This window comes from Oryctolagus cuniculus, chromosome 6, assembly GCF_051225735.1.
Source record: "Oryctolagus cuniculus isolate XC-2025 breed Fujian yellow rabbit chromosome 6, ASM5122573v1, whole genome shotgun sequence".
Classification (NCBI taxonomy): Eukaryota; Metazoa; Chordata; class Mammalia; order Lagomorpha; family Leporidae; genus Oryctolagus; species Oryctolagus cuniculus.
The window spans coordinates 31,000,412-31,025,043 of NC_142872.1; the positions used below are offsets into that span (position 1 = coordinate 31,000,412).

At 52.1% G+C, this 24,632-nt stretch overlaps 1 long non-coding RNA gene across 23 annotated transcripts in view; it reads left to right on the forward strand.

The window, feature by feature from the left end:
• Positions 1-24,632, forward strand: part of LOC138850170 (uncharacterized) — a 73,067-nt gene that overhangs the window by 14,180 nt on the left and 34,255 nt on the right. For 22 of the 23 annotated variants that reach the window (XR_016236231.1, XR_016236228.1, XR_016236229.1 and 19 more), the window contains exon 2: positions 14,805-14,845. This is a non-coding gene — a long non-coding RNA (uncharacterized LOC138850170). Of the gene's footprint in view, positions 1-14,804; positions 14,846-23,339; positions 23,722-24,632 lie in introns of those variants that run through there. The other variant, XR_016236224.1, reaches the window with a different exon arrangement.

The following is a 24,632-nucleotide window of genomic DNA, read 5'->3' on the forward strand; positions in this document are numbered from 1 at the left end:
CCTGGCCTAAGGGAGCTGACATGGTGGCGAGCGTGGGCTAGGACTCATGGACCTCCCTGGAGCCTGCATCTTGAACCTCACCTCAAATGAGAACGCAGGGTGGGTCCCAAACCAACTCTGGGAGCTGTCTCCTGGAGGCTGGGGAAGGGACTTGGAGACGCTGTGGCTGAAGGCCCCTGCCCCATGCTTCCTCGATGGCACACAGCCCTCGGTGGCTTATTTGGGGCACAGCACCTCCAGGGGGAGGAATTCGGGGATCCAGCCCTTTCTCAGTTAGCATGAAGTCATTTTATCTCAGGCCCAGCCATGGCCAAGAACACCATTTGTGGATAGTCGAAGACCAATGAAATGACGAGTGATCCAAAGCCTTGCGTCCGAGCAGGTGATAAAAGGCCAGGTGTGAGCCCTTCCTCGTCCCTCTTGCCCTTAAGCAGGTGTCCAGGTAGTGAAAAGGCAGTGAAAGGAGGGGCAGGGGGCCGGCCGAGATCAGCTGCTTCAGCAGGGCTGATCATCTGTGAAGGGGATTATTGCAGGTGCTCGGGTGTCTAGGTCAGGGTGTGTGTAGTTTGGGGAAGTGAAATGTCCCTCCTGGCCAGGCTGCCCACCCCACCCCGTGTGTCTGCTGACAGCCCTGTTAATCCTTTTATGGTTCACTGTAATTTTTTAAGAGAGGATTTGGGTTAAATGTTTATAGGAGAGGAATGCTGCTGCTTCCTCCCACTTTTCCTGTGTTCTGTTGTTTGGTAGGTGGTGGCATGCAAGTAGTATGAAACCTGAACAGTACAGAGTGCGGAATGGGGAACCCCGGCCCCCACCCCACAGGGGGTCCCTATTAGCTTCTTTTGTGTCCTTCCCAAGATAGTCCACATGTTCTGTGTCTGATAGGAAGTCGCACCGTGTACACCTTACTTCATGATGGCTTATTCTTTGGTGCTGTAAAAGAAAACAGGATTTTCCACAGTAACTTAGAGCCCCAGAGTCAGAGAAGCCAGCAGGGCCTCAGCCACAGCCCTAGGACCCCCGAGGCTCACAGCTGAGGGTGTGTTGTCTTCCCCTGGTCACCCTTTTCACAGCTCCGTCCCGCGTCCAATCACCAGCTCCCTTGGCTGTGTGCACTGTCTGGGCCCCAAATGCCCTTATGGTTTCCAGAAATAAAATTGAAGACTTGTCACCACTGAGGCTGTGCCCGAGCTGGTGGCCGTGGCTGGGACTCTGAAGGCAAATGGGGGAAGCCAAAATGCATCAGGCCTCTGGGGATTCCTCCCTGGGCCCCTGCTGTGTTCCTTGGGCTGGGCTACAGGGATAAAGTGGTGGGGGGATGTGCAGTCCCAGGAGTGCTGGGGGGTGAGATGCTGTGGGGGCAGCTGTACGTGAATGACAGTCACTTGAGACCTGAAAGTCTTATGTATCTTGCAGTGCTACAGAGAGAAGTGGAAATTCTAATAGCAATAATCCTCACTTACTGATGGACAAAAGTGATAACTGGTGTGCACAGGTGCCAAGCTCTGTGCCAGTTACTTCCTTTGCTTTCCCTCACCAGCGCCTCCCACTGGCGCTGCAGCAGGGTCCTCAGCCTGAGAGTAAGGAAGGCTGCAGATTGAGGTCACAGAACTGGCATAGTGGACACAGCATTCACACCCAGGGCCTTCTGCTTCTGATGTCAGGGCACGAGGAGCTGTGCCAGACCCCAGCCTGCCCAGCCGATGCTGTGAAGCCACCAACCCATCCTTTAGCAGTTTATTCTGGGAAAAAAATATTCCTGTAAAGTGAGCAATTCACTATGTTGAAGAAATCGATTTCCAGTAGACAGGCACAGAATTCTACCTGTGCCAGCTCACTGTGTTCTGTCATGAGGTAGCATCATTATTTAAAGGACGTTTCCACTTCAGTTTGTTATAGGGTCACTATGGCCATATGTGTAGAGTGGAGACTTCTTGAGCCCCCCCCCTCCCACCATGGGTGGCCGGGGACAAGTGCATATGGTCCAAGGTAGGTCACAGCAGGACCTGATCCTTAAACAGGATCTGAGCAGCCTCCTGGTCCCTCCTCCTCAGTCTGAGTGAGTGAAGAGGGGCCCTTGGGAGACCTGGTCTGGAGAAGTCCCTTCTGGTGTCACAGGGCTGTGGGTTCAGCCCTGACCCTGGGCCTCCCTCGTGTCCTCTGCACCTTCTGGAGCATTGGGTCCCTACCCAGTCTGGGCCTGGTGGGACGTTGCTGATCTCTCCTCAGATGAGCCTGCTGTGCCCTGTGTCTGGCCCCTAGGGAGAAGGCACCCCTCGGCCTCGGGCTCTTACCTGGGCCACACACCACACAGGGAGCCAGCGAAGCTCGGAGGGCAGCCAGACCTGCCCCTCTTCTCCCCCGCGCCTGGCCCCGTCTTGCTGACTCTGACTGTGACAGCAGTGGCCCAAGACCTCCACTGTTCACCGTGTTCTCTCCTGGCCTAGCCCTTGCTCCTCCCTGGAGGAACTGGGCTCCATCATTCTGTTACTGCCTTGGAGTCTTCTGCTTGCTCTCCTTTTCCCACAATCCTTTGGGCTTCCCTTCCCCTTTCCATCTTTTGTATCCAACCTCTTAGCTAAGGCTTAATGGCCAACAACAGTGAGAGATGCCACAGCACACCAATGCTTTTCTCTAGGGAAACAGTCATTTCTAGTTTTTATTTTTTGTTTTTAAGTGCAGTTGAAACTGAAAGGGTTTTTTTTAATTTATTTTTATTTTTTTGAAAGAGTTAGAGAGAGAGGTAGAGACAGAGAGAGAGAGGTCTTCCATCCTCTGGCTCACTCCCCAGATGGCCACAATGGCCAGAGCTGCACAGATCCAAAGCCAGGAGCTTCCCCTGGGTCTCCCATGTGGGTGCAGGGGCCCAAGGACCTGGGCCATCCTCCACTGCTTTCCCAGGCCTCAGCGGAGAGCTGGATCAGAAGAAGAGCAGCCGGGACTAGAACCAGTGCCCTGTGGGATGCTGGCGCTTCAGGACAGGGCTCAAACCCGCTGCCCCACAGCGCCAGCCTCTAAAAGGTATTTTAAAAAATTATTTATTTATTTATTGAAAAGCAGAGTTACAGAGAGGGAGAGGCAAAGACAGAGATCACCTGTCCACTGGTTCACTCCCTAAGTGGCCACAATAGCCAGGGCTGGGAAAGGTCGAAGCCAGGAGCCAGGAGCTTCATCCTGGTATCCCAGGTGGGTGCAGAGACCCTAACTCTTGAGGCATTTTCCACTGCTTTCCTAGGCGTATTAGCAGGGAACAGGATTGGAAGAGGAGCAGTCGGGATTCGACCAACACCCATGTGGAATGTGGGCGCTGCAGGAGGCAACTTAACCTGCTATGCCACAATGCCAGCCCCTCTAATTTCTTCAGCCTTTGCCTTTTATGCCCTTAAGGTTTGCCAAGGGTTGCAAAATCTTTGCTTTTTTGAGAGCCAGTGCTGGTTCACTTTCCAAATGTGGCCAGAGACAGAACAGATGGAAATTGGGAGCCAAGAACTCAGTCCAGGTCTCCCAAGTATGTAGCAGGAACTCAAGTACTTGAGCTCCTGCTGCTGCTTCTCAGAGTCTGTTGTTTGCAGGAAACTGGCCTCAGGAGTCAGACCAAGGATTGAACTTGGGTACTACGTGGTGTGCGATGAGGATGTCCTAACCCACTGCACCAGGTGCCTGCCCCTGGGAAACCTTTCCTGATAACCCCCTTTTCAAATCTCTTGCTGGTGGGCTGGTGCCTGCCTTTGATGCTTGGGACATTTGTCAGCAGTAGTTCTGACCTTGGCTGCTGGAACCTCAGTGACAAGCAAGGAACAGTGGGTCGTCTCTAACATCTGCTGTCTCAAGCAGTGTGTGTACTGAAAGCACATGGGTGCGTGTGTACACTTGGCGCTCCAAATTGTGGGTTCTGTATCCATGGATTCGGTTAACCAGGATGGGAAATACTGGGGGGAAGAAGAATTCCTTCTGCACAGAGTATTTCCTTATTCCCTAAACAACACAGTGTAACAGCTCTCTGCAGCGTCATAGATCTCCTAAGTAATCCAGAGATTATTTAAAATAAATGGAAGGATGTGTGTAGCTTCTATGCAAATCCCACCCTATTGTGTATATTGAATTTTTGTGTCTGGGGTGGGGGAGTCCTGGAAGCACACACTTGTGGACACCATGGGATGGCTACATGTGTGTATATACACACACACGTGTCTGTGTGCTCACACGTGTTCCACCCTGAGCCTCTCTGGATGACATACACTGGCCAGGGAAGTTGAAGGTTAAAGAGCTTCAGTTATTGAATAGATTGAAATAATTGGACAAATAAAGAAGCATGGTAGACAGTGGTGAGTTTGAGATAAGTCTTCCAATTTTAGATATTTTTTCTTGCACAGACTTACCATGAGTTTGATATTGTTTGCCTTGTGGAGTTAATGTTCGCTTTAGATACGTAAGCTTATGTTGATCTTTCAAATGTTTTAAAATCATTTAATGTCTTAAAATACTGTGTGTTCATCTTTTTTAAAATCAAAGATGTATTTATGTGAAGGGCAAAGGTAGAGAGGTGTGCCATCCACTGATTCATTCCTCAAATGTCGTCGATGGCCAGGCTGAAGCCAGGAGCCTAGAACTCCATGAGGATCTCCCACATGGGTGGCAGGGACCCAAGTGTTAGCATTAACAGGAAGCTGAATTGAAAGGGGAGCCGCAGGGGCTCTATCTGAGACTTATATGGGATTTTTTAAAAAAAAGATGTATTATTTATTTGGAAGGCAGAGTTACAGAAGCAGCAGGGGTGGGGAGAAAGCGACAGAGAGAGATCTTCCATTGACTGGTTCATTCTCCAGATGCCCATGACAGCCAGGGCTGGGCCGTGCCAAAGCCAGGAGCCTAGAATTACATTTGGGTTTCCCATGTGGTTGGCAGGGATCCATGGCACATCAGCAGGAAGCTGGATCGGAAGCAGGACCGCCGGGATTCAAAGCAGCCCTCGCATGTGGATGCCGGCGTCTGAACGGTGGCTCAGTCTGCTGCACTCCATGCCCAGCCCCATGCTCATCTCTTTTGGCAGAGCAGACTTGCATTCATGTAGGAGAGCTGTATGTTTCTGGAACAGAATATGTCTGGCTCTTGCATAGAATTCAACATGGCAGTGTTTAGCAATGCCGTAGGCAGTGACTCCAAATTCAGCACCCTCGGGTCAAGCAGGTCAGGAGTGACATTTCCTAAAGTGATCCTCAGGGCCCTGGCTCCAGGGAAGAAGGGACCATGGCAGGAGGGATGGGTTCCATGGTCTGATAGATTTGAGAAACAGGTTAAATAAAGGTAACCGGGCATCTGAACTACTGGACTTCTCACCCCTTTGACAGAAAAAAACCTGCGAATCTCAGCTCAGGACTGCCTTGATGCCGTCATTCCATGATATGCAAGAGAGGTTGCTTCCAGGACCTTGTATGGGGATGTTTGAGTCGTTTTATAAAATAGAGCAGTATTTCGATATAAGCAATGCACATCCTCCTACAGACTTTAAATTATGTAGATTACTGATAATACCTACTACAATGTAAATGCTGTGTAAATAGCTGTTATACTGTATTGTCTGGGGAATAATGACAAAAAATCTACATGTTCCCAACAGATGAAATTTTTTTTTAAGAGTTAGAGAGGTGGAGGCACAGAGACACACACACACACAGAGAGAGATCTTCCATCCACTGGTTCACTCCCCAGATGGTTGCAATGGTCAGAGCTGATCTTACCCAAAGCCAGGAACAAGGAGCTTCTTCCAGGTCTCCCACATGGGTGCAGGGGCCCAAGAACTTGGACCATTTTCTGCTGTTTCCCAGGGACATTAACAGGGAGCTGGATTGGAAGTGGAGCAGCTGGGACTCAAACTAGCACCTGTATGGGATACTGGCACTGCAGGAAGCAGCGTTACCCACTATATCACAGCATTGGACCTGACAAGTGAAATTTTAAAACAGTTATTTGAGCCTGTTTGGCAGAGGCTCTGGGTATAGAATCTACAGAGACAGAGCCAGTGGGTTGCCCACACTTATTTCTTAGGGACCGATGTTGCGTGGGCTGATCTGGGGTGAATCAGAAATACAAGGGAGTCTTATTATCTTAGTCTTTTTTTGTGAACAGAATATATGAATCAAAGAAGGAGCCTGGGAGACAGAACCGGCCTTTGTAGGGTCACAGAGAGCCCAGGGTCCCAGTGCCTCCCTGCTCTCCTCCTACAACCCCTGCCACAAACAAGCCCGTCTGGCACAGGCCGCCGCCTGCTCTACAGGGCCAGGTCCTGGTGAGGGAGGCGTCAGGGATGCTCCGGGGCGGGCAGGTGGCACGCAGTCTGTTCAGAGCTTGCTGGGCCACGGGAAGTGAATGTCCTCCACCCCCGCCTCACCCCTACTTCAAATTGCTGCTTTCCTCCAACCAAAACAACACCGAAACAGGAAGAATGGGGGGTGAACAGGAATTTCAAGAATTTGCAAGACACTGCCCTCTTTGCCCCAGTGCCTTGTTGTCTTTTTTTTTTTTTTTTTTTTTTTAGGTTTATTTATTCATTTGAAAGAGAGAGAGTGCACTTCATGTGCTGCTGGTTCACTCCCCAAATAGTCGCAACAGCTGGGGCTGGGCCAGGCCAAAGCCAGGAGCTTCCTTAGGGTCTCCCATGTGGGCCATCCTCTGCTCCTTTCCCAGACGCTTTAGTAGGGAGCTAGATCAGAGGTGTGCATATGGGAAGCTGGCATTGCAGGCGATGGTTTGACCTGCTATTCCACTATGCCAGCCCCAACAGGTTGCTTTAGATTGCAAATAGGATTCTAGCCTTGGAAGAGTTGATGGCAACTGGAATTAGCTGTATCAGGATTCCACCTCTGTGGTGTGGTTGTGTAGCCCCTTTGACCGAGATCTTGGAGATGGTGGGATTTGCTAGAGAAGGTGGGTCTTAGCATAATTCCTTTGTAGATGGGCGGCCAGGATGGACTCTCCAGCCCTTGTACAGGGTGGTTGGGTGGCTGAGCATGTAAGTACTGCGGGAAGCGCACGGGCCACATCCCGCAACTCCTCTGGAACAACGGAGTTGACTTTCTCCAGTGAATCAAGACAGCCTGAATGTGCAAGGGGAGAGGAGAGTCAGGTTGGGACTCTGAGAGTCTATAGACGAGAACAAAATCTTGCCTACCTGACCCAGACCTCCTGGGCTACACACTACTGTCTGACAGACTGATGTGTGTGAGGTCTGCAGCCAGCCCTTGGAGAATACTGCAAAAACAAACCACAGAGGGTAGAAACGTGCTGACTGCACAAGCTGTCAGTCGGGGTGAATCAGGCGCTGGAGAGCCCCGGCCTGCAGACCTGCAGAACAAGAGGACAGGGCCACTTCAAGGACCTCTGCCTTTTCCACTGCAAAATGCTTTCCCTTCCTCCTTCAGCCGTGCCCTGCCCTGGACACTGAGCTGAAGCCTGGTAGTGGTGGAATTCCTTCCTTGTCTGGATGCCTTAGTGCTTCTCAGAGCTCCTGCCACAGAATTCTCGCTGTCTTGGATTTTGGATTTTTTTTTTTTTTTTTTTTTTTTTTTGCTATTTCTTGTCTTAGTCTCATTCAGCGATTGTTAGTGCAAGGATACGGATTGTGGCTTATCGGTTTCTGTGTGTTTTTTTAGTTGCTGCTCCGTTCTTGGCATTTAAAATTTTTATTTACTTACGTGTCTAAAAGGCAGGGTAGCAGAGAGGGAGAGAGATCCTCCATCTGCTGGTGCACTCTACAATGCTTGCAATGCCTGGAGTTGGACCAGTCCAATGTCAGGGCCAAGAATTTCATTCTTTGCATTTTTAAAAGGATTTATTTATTTATTTGAAAGGCAGAGTTACTAAGAGAGGGAGAGAGAGATCTATCCAGTGGTTTACTCCCCAAATGGCCACAACAGCTGGGGCTGGGGCTGAGTTGAAGCCAGGAGCCAGGAACTTCATCCAGGTCTCCCACATGGGTGGCAGAGGCCCAAGGACTTGAGTCATCTTCCAGTGCTTTCCAGATGCATCATCAGGGAGCTGGATTGGAAGTAGAGAAGCCGAAACTTGAACTGGCAGCCATATGGGATGCTGGTATCACATGCAGTGTCTTAACCTTCTGAGCCACACACTAACCTCCATGCTTTGCATTTAAAAGCATTAAGTGACTTTCAGGGTGTATCTGATTTGCCCATGGATCCCTCATCCCTGCAATGTGCTTGCTCCCTGACTTAAGGAGAACCAAGTTTGTATTCTGTAGACCAGTCCCCTGCCCCCCCCCCCTTTTTTTTCTCCAGGTGCATTTAATCTTGGAAAGGTAAACTGCAGGTATCCTGATTATTAGCCTCCAGGTTACCTGTGGTGCCAGTGCAGCCTAAACTAACCTGTTTGGATCTTTAAGGCCCAAGGATGGTTGTAGCTGCTTCTTCCTAAATCTAGAGTTCATTTCAGTGAGTTTTCAGGAAAATGACAACTTCAGATCATTTCCTTTAAGAAACCAACCTGGCCCCTTAGTGGGTGGGCTGCTGACACACACTGGGTCACACAGATGGTTTCTCCTGGGAACTTGGACCTGGGCATCAGGTGATAGTTGGTTGCCAAGGGTCTGCTGAACAAGAGTGTGTAACACAAGAGCCGTGGTCATCACTGCCATCTCTGCCCTGTGAAGAGGGGGACAGAGCAGGTTGCAGGGAGCAGCCTTGGTGACTGAGAGGAAGGAGGAGGAAGCCCGTCCCAGCCCCGAGTTCTGGAGGCCTGGCTGTTCCCCTAGCCTGTGGGTTCTGAGATGCATCTGAATCTGTACAAATTCATCCTCTGTGCTTAAGTTCACGTGAGTGGGTTTCTAGAGTGGGTTTCTAATTATAGTCAGACAGCCTTGACTAAACAAGACAAGAAACAATCCTTGGGTTGAATTCTGCAAGTGTCATGTCAGCACACCATATCAGCTTGCCCTGCAAATGTCTAGAATGTGACCGGTCTCATCACCTTCGCTGCCCATGGCTCCGCTATATTGCTGGAATTCTTGGGCTAGCCTCTCACTGGTCTCACTTCCCCTCTTGCCTGCTGTGGACTACTCTTCACCTAGGAACTAGGTTATCGGAGGTTCTTTCCCTCCGTTCCTATGTTTTCCCATCCCTTTCTGAACAGACTGTTCCTAAAGCCTCTAGGACAAAGCTAAGCCAGCCCTTGTACCCAGGGCAAAACTTCTGTGGTCTGGAATAAGGTGTTGGAGCCTGAGCAGGGTGAGGAGGGCGTCTATGTTGAAAAACATCCCAGCATGGGGACAAGAAGCCAGCCCAGGAGGAGGGATAGAGTCAGGGCTTAGGAAGGGTGAGGAGGGGGTCCAGGTGATACAGGGGAGCACCATCATGTGGGCAGCAGAATCTGGGTAGAGAAGAGGGGGTTCAGGGAGAGGAGAGGCCTGCAAGTCTGATCTTCTGTTAGTGTCTGAATAGAACGAGAAAGGCGTCTTCGCACACAGGAGCCTGGCATGCAGATGGAGGAATGACCCTGTGTGGGTGGGCTTGTCGCAGTACAGAAAATCAAGAGTGTTCACACAATGGGGCGGGTGGATAAAGGCAGAAGGTGAAAAGGTGTCCAGGGGTGTCCAGGGGTGTCCAGGAAGGGTGATGCGGGCTTATTTCATCATGCGAGTAAATAGAGTAGGACTTGATGGGCGCCACGTTTCTCAACGTCAGAGAAGGGAGTTGGACTTTTGGAGAAGGATTAAATTTCTTTTTTTTTTTTTTTTTTTTTTTTTTTTTGACAGGCAGAGTGGACAGTGAGAGAGAGAGACAGAGAGAAAGGTCTTCCTTTGCCGTTGGTTCACCCTCCAATGGCCGCCGCGGCCGGCGCGCTGCGGCCGGCGCACCGCGCTGATCCGATGGCAGGAGCCAGGAGCCAGGTGCTTTTCCTGGTCTCCCATGGGGTGCAGGGCCCAAGCACCTGGGCCATCCTCCACTGCACTCCCTGGCCACAGCAGAGGGCTGGCCTGGAAGAGGGGCAACCGGGACAGAATCCGGTGCCCCGACCGGGACTAGAACCCGGTGTGCCGGCGCCGCTAGGCGGAGGATTAGCCTAGTGAGCCGCGGCGCCGGCCTAGGATTAAATTTCAATGAACCCTCTGGTGTGGGGTTGGGATTGCAGGCTCCTAGCTGTTGCAGGCATTTGGGGAGTAAACCAGTGGATAGAAGAGTGTGCGCTCTCGCTCGCTCTCTCTGCATTTTAAATAAATACAGTTGACAGTGCTTTCCATGTAAGCATGTATGTGCATACAGTCAGATAACCACTGACCATGGTCACCTCTGGAAAGGAATTGGAACTGAGGTACCAGGGGACTCTGAATTTATCTGGATTCAAGAATAATTGAAAGCAAATGTAAAAAACAAAAAATTCTCTTCTGTGTTATTTTCTTCTCAAATTGGGAGTGCTTTTCTCTGAGGGTCCCCAATTTTGATCCTTTCAAATCAAAGAAGTAGTATTGCAGGATGCCACAAGGTGTGTATGGTTGGCCAAGGGGTCATTCTGCTGTCCCTGTGGTCTGTTAAATACACATGATCCCCAATATAAGATAGTTCAACCCAAGTTTTATTTTACTTTGCCATGGTGTGAATATGATGTGCATTTGGTAGAAACCACACATGAGATTTTGAACTTTGTTCCCAGGCTAGCAACATGCAGTCTGATGCACATTCTGGCACGATGCGATGTCTGAGGCGTGGGTGAATCTCCAGGCCTCTGCCAGCAGTCAGCTGGTGCTGTGGGGAGCGAGGGGCCACCCCCGCCTAACCTACCCTGGGCAGAAGCCAGCAGCAGGGGAGAAGTGCAGAGTGCCAGTGACACTGCAGGGAGTTGGGGAGCAGGTTCCCCCTTGTTTTCTCAGTAGCAAAATTAATTCCTTCCGATTCGTTCTCCCAGGAGCTATGCTAGAGTCATGGGTTCCGCGGGGGCATAGCTGGGAGCCCCCTGTGTTTGGATGGCACTTGGGCTCAGCACCAGCCATGCCTCCTTTTCAAGAGGCAGAACACATAGAGTAAGCACACAAAGGCTTCCTAAAGGTGAGGCTCCAGGCTCAGAGCACAGCCTCCCCCGGGGACTACCTGTGTCCGTCTGCTTCTTCCCCAGGAGCTGCTGGCTCTCCTGTATTGAATGCTTTGGGTGCTTTCCCAACTGAGAGAATCTCCCCCTTCTCTCCTGTGTTGAAATCCCAACCCCAAGTCACATCTTCCTGGTGGAAGTTTCTCGTCAGCTGGAATGGGTTTGATTTCTCCTTCATCACTCCGCTCAGCCTTTAGGGCAGCTACAGGAGGGTGACAGGGACCAAGGCTGTCGGCAGGGGCCTTCCTTCCGGCTGTGGCTCCCTGCCCAAGGCCAAGTCCCCCTTAGGGCCGCCCTCATCTGGTGCTGTCCAGGGCAACCCTGGGGTCACATTAGCTCCAGGCTCTCTCCCAGGTTGGCTGTGTGCACGGGATGGTAGCTCCACTTCCCCCTCTGCCTGGCTCTGTTCCTGTGCATCCTTCCTTCTGCTGGTGTGGATCTCTATGAAACATCTGGACCCCAGGCTCCACCTGCAGGTCTGGAGTCTGTGACAGTCCCCACAGGGGCTAATCCAAGTCAGCAGTAGGCCTGTTGGGCTTTCGGCCGGATCACTCATCCCAGGGCTGATGGTGTGGGAGGCAGGGAGCACCTGCGACAAGATGGTGGCCCAGCTGTCAGTCACCCTGGCGTGGAGTGGGTAAGTCTGGCATTCACGGTAGCTACATGGGTAAGGCTCTGGGCTGCATGGCAGAGTGACAGCTGAAGGCCCAGAGCAGGCAGCTGAACACAGGTGAGGAGCCTGAGGGCCTCTGCTGCCTGTGGTGAGGCTCTAATCTGCTTCAGTAGAGGGCAGGGACCCAAGCCAGGATCTGCTAGTGTGAGTGGCTGAGCTTCAAACGAGTGACAGGTCTGACCAGGCAGTTCTGTTAAGCCAAGGCCAAGCCCCTTGTGGGGAAAACCTGGGACCTTGACATATGGGACAGAGACATCTATGTGGATGCCCCAGGAGTCTGTGAACTCCCAGGCTGGGCTGTCCCACAATGCAAAGCCCCTCCCCTGAAGGCAACAGGTGCCACTTAGGAGCTGGCCCTACTGCTTCCCTGGGCACAAGGCCACAAATTAATTCGAATCATAGGAACATGACGAGCCTGATACGGGAGGAGAGACCACCCCACGGGGGCTGCAGGACTTAGCCAGATAACACCTGTAGGTGCTGGGGGTGTGCATGGGCCTGGATCTGAAGGGTTGATCAGAGGAACAGAGCACAGCACTGGCTAGGGATTTGGAGGTGCAGGACCCTAGGAAATGGGGCTTTCTTACACTGGGTCGCTCCCAGGGGCATGGAAAAGGTTAGGAAGCCCATGCTGAACAAAACTGAGTGCAGCACCTGCCATGGGAGGTGGTGCAAGCAGGGATGAGAAGATGCAGGGAGTGTGTGTGTGGGAGCAGGTGCATGCTAGATCCAGCAGAACATCTGTTGATGGTGCCTTCTCTACAGGAGCTTGGCGGGTAGGGGATATGCTGTGGGAGGCACTGCCGTCAGTAGTGGTTGAGCTGTGGCCCTGTTCTGTAGACCAGGGCTGAGTTAGCATGAAGGTGTTGCTACAGAAATTGGCTCCCACTGTGGGCGCTGCCCTCGAACAGAATTCACGCCATTCACGTGAGACCCTGGTGGTTTCTGGAGAGAGTCACAGGTCAGCAGCCCTGGCCCCTCCCTGCTCCCTGGCTCCATGTCCTCGCGGTGTGATCTCTGTCTCTTGTTGTCACCGCCATGGTGACAGCATCCTCTGTGAGGCCCTCGCCAGAGACTTGCAGCCCTGGAAGTGGGAGCTCCTGAACCTTCTTTCTTGTACCTTCTTGTACATGCCCAGCACCAGGGATTTCGTTAGAGAAACGGGAAGTGGATCATCTGGGAGATTTCAACTTCGGTAAATATCAGAGCATCTTCACATGGCATGAGTCGAGGCCACGCTGTCTGAGGGACAGCTGTCATGCGTGCTGACCGTCACTGACCGAAAATGGCCTGAGACTGCAGATGCAATCAATAAGGGAACAAGTCTGCTCACAGCAGCACAGGAAATCCAGAAGAGAGAAACAGGAGACCAAGGCCCAATAAAAGGATATAATCCCTTGCCCAGCATCCAGACCTAAGCCATATCTTATTTAAAAGAAAAAGTTTTTATTGATTTGAGGGAGAGAAATGGAGAGAGTGGGGAGCCAGGAATGCACTCCAGGTCTTCCACAGGGGTGGCAGGAGCTTGAACGGTCACCACTGCCTCCCAGGGTCTGCCTTTAAGCCATGTTTAGACCTTAAAGTCACTGGCTGAAGGGCTGTCTAGGTTTCCTTATAAAACCAAGCATACAGTAGCCCTTTGCTTCCCCTAAAGGGACCTGTGTCCATTTGTCGAGGTCATTCTGTCCTGGGAATTGGGAACACCTAGGTGTTCGAGAACTGTTGGACACTAAGTCTGAGTGGACACGGAGCCGTGGACCTAAAGTATCGTCCCAGCTCCCCTGCTGGGTGAGGGCATCCGGATCCAGGTGATTCAACCCACAGTCCATCTGCTGGGCGTCAGACCCAACCAACAGCCATTTTTCCCCATCCTTGTTCTGCTCGTTGCCCTCTTAATTTTTTGGGAATAAGACCAGTGTCCCTGAATGTCCCTAGTGTGTGGTGTGATGCCTGGTGTGCGACACGGGATGCGGATGTAGCAGACACCGATTGGACTGAAGCTTTTCCTGGCTCTGCCCCACTGGTTGGTAGCCAGGCCTCCTCTGGATGCTTTGAGCTTCTCACATTTATCCTGTGCATTTAGAGTTATCTATACTGGGAGGGGGAGGGGGAGGGGGAGGGGGAAGGGCCTTCCATTCTCCGGTTCACTCCCCAAATGGCCACAACAACCAGAGCTGCACCGATCTGAAGCCAGGATCCAGGAGCTTCTGCCGGGTTTCCCACGTGGGTGCAGGGGCCCAAGGACTTGGGCCATCTGCTGCTATTTTTCCCAGGCCACAGCAGAGAGCTGGATTGGAAGTGGAGCAGGCGGATCCTGGGATGCTGGCACTGCAGGTGGTGGCGGCTTTACCCACTCTGCCGCAGCACCGGCCCCTAGAGTTATTGAATCTCACATCCCACCTGTGGTTGCCATGGCAGGGCCAGATCAAACAACTTTGAGAGCCTTCTATGACCAGAGGCTGGACATTCCCAACCCAGCCTTAAACACCCAACTTTTTTTTTTTTTTACTTTTTTAAGATTTATTTATTTGAAAGAGTATTGCAGAGAGAGAGGTTTTCCATCTGCTGGTTCCATCCCAATTGGCTGCATCGGCTGGAGCTGTGCTAATCCGAAGCCAGGAGCCAGGAGCCTCCTCCAGGTCCCCCATGCAGGTGCAGGGGCCCAAGGCCTTGGACCATCTTCTGCTTTCCCAGGCCACAGCAGAGAGCTGGATTGGAAGTGGAACAGCCAAGACTCGAACTGGCGCCCATATTGGGTGCCGGCACAGTGCTGGCCTGCCATCTGTATAGTGTTGTCACTTTGAGGGTGTAATATAAGTAGAATCACGTGGCATATCTTCTTTTGATATTACCTTTTTGAACTCAGCATAATGCCCTAGTTGTGGCATCTGCTCCTTTTTATTGCCTAGTGGTCAGCCACCGCGTGAGGGTTACCTGCTGGAGGACGCTGGGGTTGTTGCCACTCTCTGGCTTTTACCGATAAGGCTGGTGTGAACATGCGTGTACAGATTTTCACGTGAATGTGTTTTCATTTCTACAGGATAAACGCCCAGGAGTGCACTTGCTGGCTCTATGAGTACGGTAAGTGTGCTTGATTTTCTGGAAACTGCTAAGCTGTGTCCTGGAGTGTGTGTACCGATTCGTGGTCCTGAAAGCAGCACTTCCCCTACATCCTCTCCAGCACTTGGTGTCATTGTAATTCATGTTTTATCCTGATCGCGGTGCATCATTGTCCTGTGAGTTGCGTTTCCCAACTTGCTAATGATGGCAAACATCTTCCTTGTGCCTGTCTTCCATTTGCATATTCTCTTTGCTGAAACGTCTGTTGAAACTTGCTGTCCATTTTTGGATTGGATTGTTAAAGCTTTTAATTCTGAGTTTAAAAAAGTTTTTAAAATATTTTTGGATACAAGGCCTTTGTCAGAAGTGTGATTTGCAAATGCAGCTTGTCCATCTTCTTTTTTTTTTTTTTTTTTTTTTTTTTACAGGCAGAGTGGACAGTGAGAGAGAGAGAGACAGAGAGAAAGGTCTTCCTTTGCCGTTGGTTCACCCTCCAATGGCCGCCGCGGCCGGCGCACCGCGCTGATCCGATGGCAGGAGCCAGGAGCCAGGTGCTTTTCCTGGTCTCCCATGGGGTGCAGGGCCCAAGCACCTGGGCCATCCTCCACTGCACTCCCTGGCCACAGCAGAGAGCTGGCCTGGAAGAAGGGCAACCGGGACAGAATCCAGCGCCCCAACCAGGACTAGAACCCGGTGTGCCGGCGCCGCTAGGCGGAGGATTAGCCTAGTGAGCCGCGGCGCTGGCCTATCTTCTTAACGGGGTCTTCCACAGAACTGAAGTCTTAAATGTTGGTGAAGTTCAGTTTTTCGATCGTTTTCTTTTATGGATTGTGATTTATCAGTTTTCTCTTTGGGATTGTGATTTTGGTGTCATGTCCAAGAACCTGTCACCCTGCCCTCATCCATGGAGATTTTCTCCCATGTTTTCTTCTGGGAGTAAGATATTTTACACTTAGGTCTGTGATTTATTTTGAGCTCACTTTTTGTGTAAGGAATGAAGTTCAGCTTGAGGTCCATTATTTTTGCCTATGACTGCCTTAAAGCAGGAGTGGGTAAACTTTTTTCCGCCAAGGGCCATTCGGATTTTTTTTTTTTTTTTTTTGACAGGCAGAGTTAGACAGTGAGAGACAGAGAGAAAGGTCTTCCTTTTTCTATTGGTTCACCCCCCAACGGCCACTGCGGCCAGCGCACTGCGGCCGGCGTACCGTGCTGATCTGAAGCCAGGAGCCAGATGCTTCTCCTGGTCTCCCATGGGGTGCAGGACCCAAGGACCTGGGCCATCCTCCATTGCACTCCCGGGCCACAGCAGAGAGCTGGGCTGGAAGAGGAGCAACCAGGACAGAATCCGGTGCCCCGACTGGGACTAGAACCCAGGGTGCCAGCGCCACAGGTGGAGGATTAGCCTATTGAGCCACGGCGCCCACCCTTCGGATATTTATAACATCATTTGTGGGCCCTACAAAATTATCAACTTAAAAATTAGTTTGCTGTACAGTTATTGAATCTCTAGTTTCACCTGCTGTTACTTTGGCAGGCCAGATCAGACGACTCTGAGGGCCTTCTATGGTCCACAGGCTGGACATGCCCAGCCCAGCTCTGCCTTAAACAGTTATCCCAAGACCATTTGTTGAATGCCCTTGTTCATTGGCTATGTTTTTCCACACACCCATCTTTTCACTCCCCAAATAGACTTGAAGTAGGGACCCCATCATGTGCCTCTTGGCATCTCCCTCTGGACTGAGCATTTCTTCATTCCTTACACAAATATCAACTAGATACGCATCACGTGCCAGGAATTATGCCAGGCTAATAGAATGCACTTACTCTTATGGAACTTGTATCATAGAGGAGGAGAATGACAGTAAGCAAATAAAATATCTAGTTAATACTGTGATGAAGTCTGTGAAGGAAATGAAACCTTCTGAAATGAAGAATAATGGGCAGCTACGCTTAGAAAATGGTGGGGTATAAGCTAAGGTCTTATGACCTCTGATGCCATGAAGGTGATAAAGGAGGCAGGCTGGGGAGAAGCCCAACTTCTGACTGGTTCAGCGATCTGTCTGTCTCTACACCCTTCAAATCTCAGGGCTGAAAAAGGTGTGTGGCTGAAAAGGGGGCGTGGAAATATTATCCAACATCATTGATGTGGATGCAGCCGGACTCCATCTCTGAACACACACCTCCATGCCATCATGTTCTGTGCAAAAGTTTCAGAAAATGATGCGGTCTCCTCCTTCCCTATCCCACTCTTTAGCCACCAGAGTCCCAAGCCCTTGATGTTGTCCCCTTCGTCAGAACTCAGTGTTGGGCAGTGCAGAGGCTGCAGCTGTTTCAGAAGGTGGACAGTTCTCGTGTGTCCCTTGGTTATCAACCCTTGAGCTATCTCGTGGACTGCCCCTTCCTGCACTCCCCTTTCCAATCTCCCTGGGTGCAGGGCAGCAGTGCCCAGCCAGTAGAGCTGGATGGGGAAACCTGGGAGTCCATGCCTGCTGGCGGATAGAAGCAGATGTGCACTGCTGCTCCCCACAGGACAGGCTTGGCCCCGGTGGAGGCAGCAGGAGCCCAGCCTAGGAGGAGGGTGCAGGGGCATCCCCAGCCTCCATCTCCTGTATGATTGGTTGTTATGGCCCAGTGTGGTTTTGGGGTTCCTCTTAGATTTTGAAGGTTCATGAAGCCAGCTGCCCACCTGCCGCATGGGGGAGGCCCTGTGGGACCAGTACCTTGCTGGGAGCTGGGCAGACTGAGAGGTCCCTACTTAGCTGGCCTGTGAGCTTCCTGGTCTGTTGAGGTGGATTTGTTCTGACAGGAGGAGCATGGTTGGGGCAAGAGGCGTGGAGTCACCACACAGACCCCAGGAGTCAAGTGAAAGCAGGCCAGAGGGGAGCAGCCCACAGACTTGTTTATTTCAGTTGATACAGCAGCCTATATAGCCAAGGCAGCCAATCCGGTCAAGGGGCAGTCTATGCCCTAACCAACCATAGCCTGTTGCCAAGCAGTTTCCGAAGCCATCCAATCACAGCCTGTTGCCAGGCAGGCTCTGTTGCCATGTGGTTTCCGAAGCCATCCAGTCACAGCCTGTTGCCAGGCAGTTTCTGTTGCCAGCGGCCATCTTGGCATGACCTTCTCATTCCACCACACTGGTTGGCTACCTGGAGTGCTCCCCCAGGCCAGGGAAATACTCCCAAGCTTCACCTTAGGGCCTGCTGGTGAGTGCAAAGTGTTGAAGACTTTCAAAGGGCTCTGCAGAGAGTTCACCTCCTCCGGGTCTCCTCTTGGCCGTACCCTTCCTGCAGCTGTGCACTGTGGTCCCCGGATCTCCAGAGCCTTCACCCAGAGGGCCGAGCCCATTCTTAACATGGCATCCTCAGCCTGGTGTGTTTTGGGAAGTGTAGGATTCTGGGGAATAAGGACCCAGCAGGTCCTTTCTCACTGTGAACGTTGTCAACAGACAGGGTGGTTGTCCATGACATGCAGGGGCAAGACATCTGTGCTGGAGGACATGGCAGGGCCTCCGCTGCTGGTGTGGAGAGTGCAGTCTACACATCGTGGCCCTGGCACTGCGAGAACGTGGCCTGCCAGCTCTGGGGCCAGGGTGCCTGGTACACAGAAAGCACTCATTAATGGTAGTCATTACAAAACTTACTCGTTTTTATTCTGTTCCTCAAGACTAGTCAGAGGCAGTGATTTGTAGAAAATTAACTTAATTAGCTGGTTAAGATTTCAGTAATGGGGTAGGTATTGTGGTGCGATGGGTTATGCCACTTCCTGGGACAGCCTGCAACTCAGAGTGCCTGGGATTGAGTCTTGCCTTCTTTTCTCATCCAACTTCCTGCTAATATGCCTTAGAGGCAGTAGGTGATGGTCCAAGTACTTGGGTCTCTGCCAACCACATGGGAGACCTGGATGGAGTTCTGTCTCCTGGCCTTGGCCAGACCCAGCTCCAGCTGTTGTAGGCATTTGGGAGTAAACCAGTGTATGGAAGATCTCTGTCTCTCTTTTTCCCCTGTCACTCTGCCTTTCATATAAATAAGAAAATTTGTCTTAAGAAAAAACAGTAATAATAACAGCAGATCCTTATATCACACTTGCTGTGTGCCAAATGCTGTATTTTTTTTAAGGTTTATTTATTTATTTGATAGGCAGAGTTACAGAAAGGCAGAAGCAGAGAGAGAGGGTTCTTCCATCCACTGATTCACTCCCCAGATGGCCACAACAGCCAGAGCTGTGCCGATCTGAAGCCAGGAGCCAGGAGCTTCTTCTGGGTCTCCCACGTGGGTGCAGGGGCCAAGCACTTGGGCCATCTTCTGTTTTCCCAGACCATAGCAGAGAGCTGGATCAGAAGTGGAGTAGCTGGGACTCAAACCGGCTTTACTCGCTATGCCACAGCACCAGCCCCACCAGACCCTGTTCTAAGCACTTAGTACATTTTATTTGTTTAATCTTCCTAATAACTCTATGATAGATAGTTTTATTACACAAATAACAAATGAGGAAAATGAGCACAAATAGGTCAAGGATTCAAATCCTGAGAGTCTGGCTCCAAAATCCACAGCCTTAATCTTGAACCTGTGATTTGCTTCTCCCAGACAGCACAGGGCAGTGGGAGAAACTGTGTGATGTGCAGCCAGACAGGTTGGGTGCCAGTGCCTCTCCTGTACTGCAGGTGGCCACCATCCCCAGCTAGTCCCGGCGGGCTGTGGCAGCGCACTTCAGGCCAAGCATTTAACAATTTGCAAGGCAGTTCTCACACACTTGGAGTTAATCCAATCCTCCCAGCCATCAGGGAGAGCAGACGGAAGAGAAGAGTTCTTAGGTGTCTCTTACTGAGGCTGAGAAAGGTGCAGCAGCCTGCCCCAGGTCCCCCAGCTGGCACGGAATAGCGGGTCTTCAGCTCTGGATGGAAATGCCTTCCTCCACGCTGTCCTGCCTTTCGCCAGTGCTGAGGATGAGTTCCTGTACTTGAAAATCGTAGCATCCTGATCCAGTCTTAGAAGTCCCTCAACGCCGTACAGTTTATGTTTGAACCCGGACACCTCCAGGGATGCGAAGCCCACTGCCTTTGAGAAGCAACTGGTTGGTGGATCGTGATGGTGTCAGAAAGGTGGGTGGGCTGGGGCGTGGCTGGCCCTGGAGCTGTCTGCCCCACAGTGAGGCTGGGGATGGTGGTCGGGATTGGAACTGGGCTCAGGCTCAGGCCTCTCTTCCCTGCCCTGCCCTGGAGCCCTCGCCGACCTTCCTCTCTAAAACCGCAGCCCCTCCCTCGGAAGGGAGCCCTCTCTGCACAGACTGGTTAGGGTTTATTAGCCCTTAAAATTCCTTCGCGATGAGCTGGTATTTATTTCCTTGCAAAGCTTATGTAACCGTAAGAGGATCCTGGGGCTGCCAGAGCTGTCTGTGGTTTGGATGGGACTTGCAGCGGTTTCTTCTGGGAGCTAAATATTGTAATGAGTGATCTCATGTTATCATTTACTTTGGAACCAAGTCGTGCCAGTCCCAGTGGTACCTGGAGCTACCTTCCAGGCCCCTGCTGCTTGGACTGAGGACAGTACCAACAGGTAGAGTGAAGGGGGCAGGGAGAATGAAATGAAGTGTCTTCACGGGACCTGGCCACTCTGCTTCCTTGGCCAACCTCAGCTGCATGTCTGTAGCCAGGGTTGAGCGCTGGGTGGCCATTGTGATTGGGCTTCAGGCTTTCCAGTCATTGTCATTTCCAATCCAAACCTCTGCAAGGATGTGGATTGAGGACTTGGAGCAGTGGCGGGTTGGGGTAGGGCTGGAGTGCTGGGCAGTTACAGGGCACCGTACGGAACTGTCAGAGTGAGGGAGCCTTGCACTGGGGGCCTCCAGTTGTTTCAATAAGAGGTATCATTTTGGGGCACTTGCCACGTACCAGGCACCAAGGTACACACTTTGCCAGCGTTCCTGGGACAGGCTGTGGAAGGCAGTGGATCAGAGGGCAAGCTGCCGGGTACAGTGGCTGGGTCACATCCCAGCTGTAGCGCCACGGCCACGTGACACTGGGCAGTGATGGAAAGTGTCGGTCCTCGGTCCGCCTCTCTGAAGACAGGGGTGATAACAGCCCTCCCCATGGGGCTGTTGGGGAGATTAAAAGTGATAATGCAGACAGAGCTCGTGCACAGCATTTGGCACTGGTAGCGAGCTCAGAACATGTTAGCAGTCATTATCGTCATCTGATTTAATCCTCACAACAGCCTTGTGGGCTGGGAAACTCTTAAGCTCCGTTTTGCAGGTGAAGAAATGAGGCTTAGTGAGGTCATGTGCTCAAGGTCGTGTCGCTAATGAGCCGCAGGACTGGGATAGGAGGACTACTCTCCTGCTCCCCTCTTGGCCTGCAGCTGGGGCAGGCGGGATTTCCCGCACCAAGTCCTTACCAAGTCCTTCCTTGGGGAGCTGGGAAGCTACCACATGCAGGGCCGAGGGAGGCAGAGAGCTGGGTTCCCTGGAGGTCAGCCTTGGGGCTCTCGGAAGAGACAGAGGAGCCACCAGACTGTGAGCTCCATAGGGACCACGCTGATGTCAGTGGCCACCACGTGATAGCTCTGTGCTTGGCACACGGTGCCCATCGGCCTTGACTGAAGCCATTGGACTTGTGCTGATCCTTTGGGTGGTGTCGTTGGAGGGAGCAAAGCCTGGCTTCTCCTTTTGTTGGTTGTCATCAGTAATCTCTTTGACCTCGGTGACGTGAGGCAGGCGGCAGCCTGCTAGTAGTGAGATGCCCAGGACAGGTGAGGGGAAAGGAAGGGTTGGTGCTGAGGACAAACCTGGCCAGTGGTGGCTGCCACTCTGAGCCTTTGAGACCCTGGGGGGGGGGGGGGGGGGGCGGAACTTTCAAAGCCCTGGTCGAGTACCTTCAATTTAGAGACGGATATTTATAAAGCACTCCCGGGGCGCCTGCTGTATACTTAGCAGTGAACACAGCAAGCACAGCAGTGAGCACGGGAGACACGCTCCGTGCTCTTGTGAAAGTCATCAGGCTGCGATTACAGATTGCGATTTCAGAAATGAATGATTACAGACTGCCACCGTTGCTATGATTACAGACTGCCAGCACTGCTGAGCGAAGCACTGAGACCCCAGGGGGAGAGCCGCGTGGAAGTTTTGTTTCAACTTTTTTTTTTTTTTTTTTTTTTTACTTCTTCAGCCTTCAGGCTGTCTCCCATCCAGACACTGACCAGGCCTGACCCTGCTTAGCTTCCCAGATCACTAGAGATGAGGTGTGTTGTTGGTAGTTTTGCCGCAGGTCAGAATTCCTGCCTTAGCGTAGTCAGGGCAGGCCTCCAGGGGAGGTGACATGGGAGCCCCTTGGGGGATGTTGTAGGGCCTTCAAGGGGACTCTGCTTTCTTCTCTGAAGGTGACTCCGGGAGAATTCGTCGCTGCCGAGGCCCAAGGCTGCTGCCACAGCCTAAGTGAAGCCATGTCGAGGAGTTTCTCAGACAGGGCTGGGACACAGGGCAGAGCTCCGTCCTACCCAGGAGGCTGGGAATAATTAGCAACGAGGAGGCTGATTAAAGAAAGAAGTGGACTGGCCCTAGCCAGTCAGGTCAGGGCCACCCTAAGGCAGCCGTGAGGCTGGTTTCCAAGAGATTTTCTGTGTTTATCCACTCGGTTCAGGAGCTCCCTAACATCCGTGAGTGTCCCCAGCAAGAGGAAGGCTCTGGGTTTTTGCTGTACCCCTTGACAAAGCACTTCCAGCCCCTGGTCCTCGCTCCTAAGCACCCTCGCCCACACCCAGTGGGTCCTGTCTGTTCCGCCTCCCAAGGATGTCTCGAATCTTCTGGCTCCACCCTTCCTCCCAGGGATACTCTGCTTGGCAGGCCACCTTCACACACTGCCAGGGCTGCTTTGAAAGACACTGACCTTTCACTGCATCCGTGTTGTGACTTGGAACCAAATCATAAAAGCTCCTTTCTATGGGGCTGGCATAGTGGCACAGAAGGTTAAGCTGCCTGTGATGCCACATGCCATGTTGGAACAACAGTTCAAGTCCTGGCTGCTCTTCCTCTGATCCAGGTCCCTGCTAATGCACCTGGGACAGTGGTAGAGGATGGCCCAAATGCTTGGGCCCCTGCACCCACATGGAAGACTTGGGCAGAATTCTTGGCTCCTGGTCATTTGGGGAGTGAATCAGTGGATGGAAGTGGTGTGTGTGTGTGTGTGTGTGTGTGTATGTCCCTCTCTGTTGCTCTGCTTTTCAAACAAGTAAATCTTCGGGGGGAAAACCCTCATTTTCATGGTCCTAGTGGCAGCAGAGGCCCTGTACCACCTCTTCATCTGCACCCCATACCCTTGAACCCTCCTCTCCTTACCTTCCCCCAGGATTTGATCTGCTGGGGTCTGGTCTGAGCAGGTGCAATGAACCACAGTCTCCTCATCTGACCATAGGCGTGGGAACTCCTACCTTTGCAGTCCCATGATGTTTATTTAAACTTAATGCTGTTAAAACTTCTTTCTTAGACTGCCCCATTAATGCACTTTATATTTCCTGCCTCCCAGGCCTGTCCCATTCAGTAAGCTGGTGAAACCCTGCACGTGAGGCACCATGGGCATTGTGATCGCCTCACCAACCAGGAAGCAGGAGCCACCAGCGACGCCGGCATTCCACGTGAGCTCTGGCTCAAGCCGTGGCTGTTCCACTTCCTGTCTGGCTCCCTGCTAATGTTCCTGGGAGCGCAGCGGAGGATTGCCTAAGTGCTTTGGCCCCTGCCACCCATGTGGGAGACCTGGATGGAGTTCCAGGTTCCTGGCTTCAGCCTGGCCCAGCTGTAGCTGTTGCAGCCATTTAGAGAGTGAACCAGGGGATAGAAGATCTCTCTCTCCCTCTCTCCCTGTAACTCTGCCTCATGAATAAATAAAATGAATCTTTGAAACAAACAAACCAGAAAGCAATGTGTGAGTGCCTCTAGGGCGCACAGGAAAGCTCAACTGTGATGACAGCAGCACTGGACCTTCTCCCAGGGTGACCTGTGGAGGGCGCCGTGCAGGCACTCAGCGTCCAAGGGAGAGCTCTGCTCTGGGCTCAGCCCCAACCCCAGCTGCCTGCCCACTGGGGAGGACGTGCTCAGGGACGCTGGCTACCCTGTATCCCAGAGCTGGGTGCTCTCACCCACTTTTCAAGGCTTCCGCCTCCCCACCCTTCTCTGTCTGCTGTCCTGGCCGCCCATCTCCGCTTCTCCGCCTTCCCTTCCCAGTTGGCCATCGGCCTGGGAGGAGGAGCCCCAGGCGGCCCCTGACCCAGTGTGGGCCAAGCAAAGGATTGGGCTGCAGGTGGGGTGGGGGTCACGGGACAGCTTAAGCTGCTGCAAACAGCTTGTCCAGGGCCCCAGGCCAAGGCCAGGGGCCGCAGTTCCTAAAAGGAGCCTAGTTCCTCCCCTAAATCCTTCCAGGTGGGAGCCAGAGGGAGAGGGGTCTTAAAGTCTTTACCTTCTGGCATTTGCATTCCTGGAATGAGGGAGGATGTGTCCCAGCAGTGCCACTGCGGGGAGGGGGAGCAGGAAGAGAAGGTTTCGCTCTGGGTTTGTGATTTTCAGGTTCTCCCAGCTGGTTGGAGGGGAGCCAGCTTCTGGGGGCTGGAGAGCGAGGAGCTGAGAACATAGAGTGGGGAAGGTTTTTTTTTTTTTTTTTCTTCCGCTTTTCAGACGTCAAAAGGGCTGCATAGAACAGTTATACTCGAGGAGGCTCTGTCTGAATCCCAGCTCTGTTTGCCTCTGGGAAGTCACTTAGGTTCTCCGAGCCTTAGTTTGCTCATCTCGGTTAAAGAAGGCTTTCTTAATGCTTCCTATCAAGCAA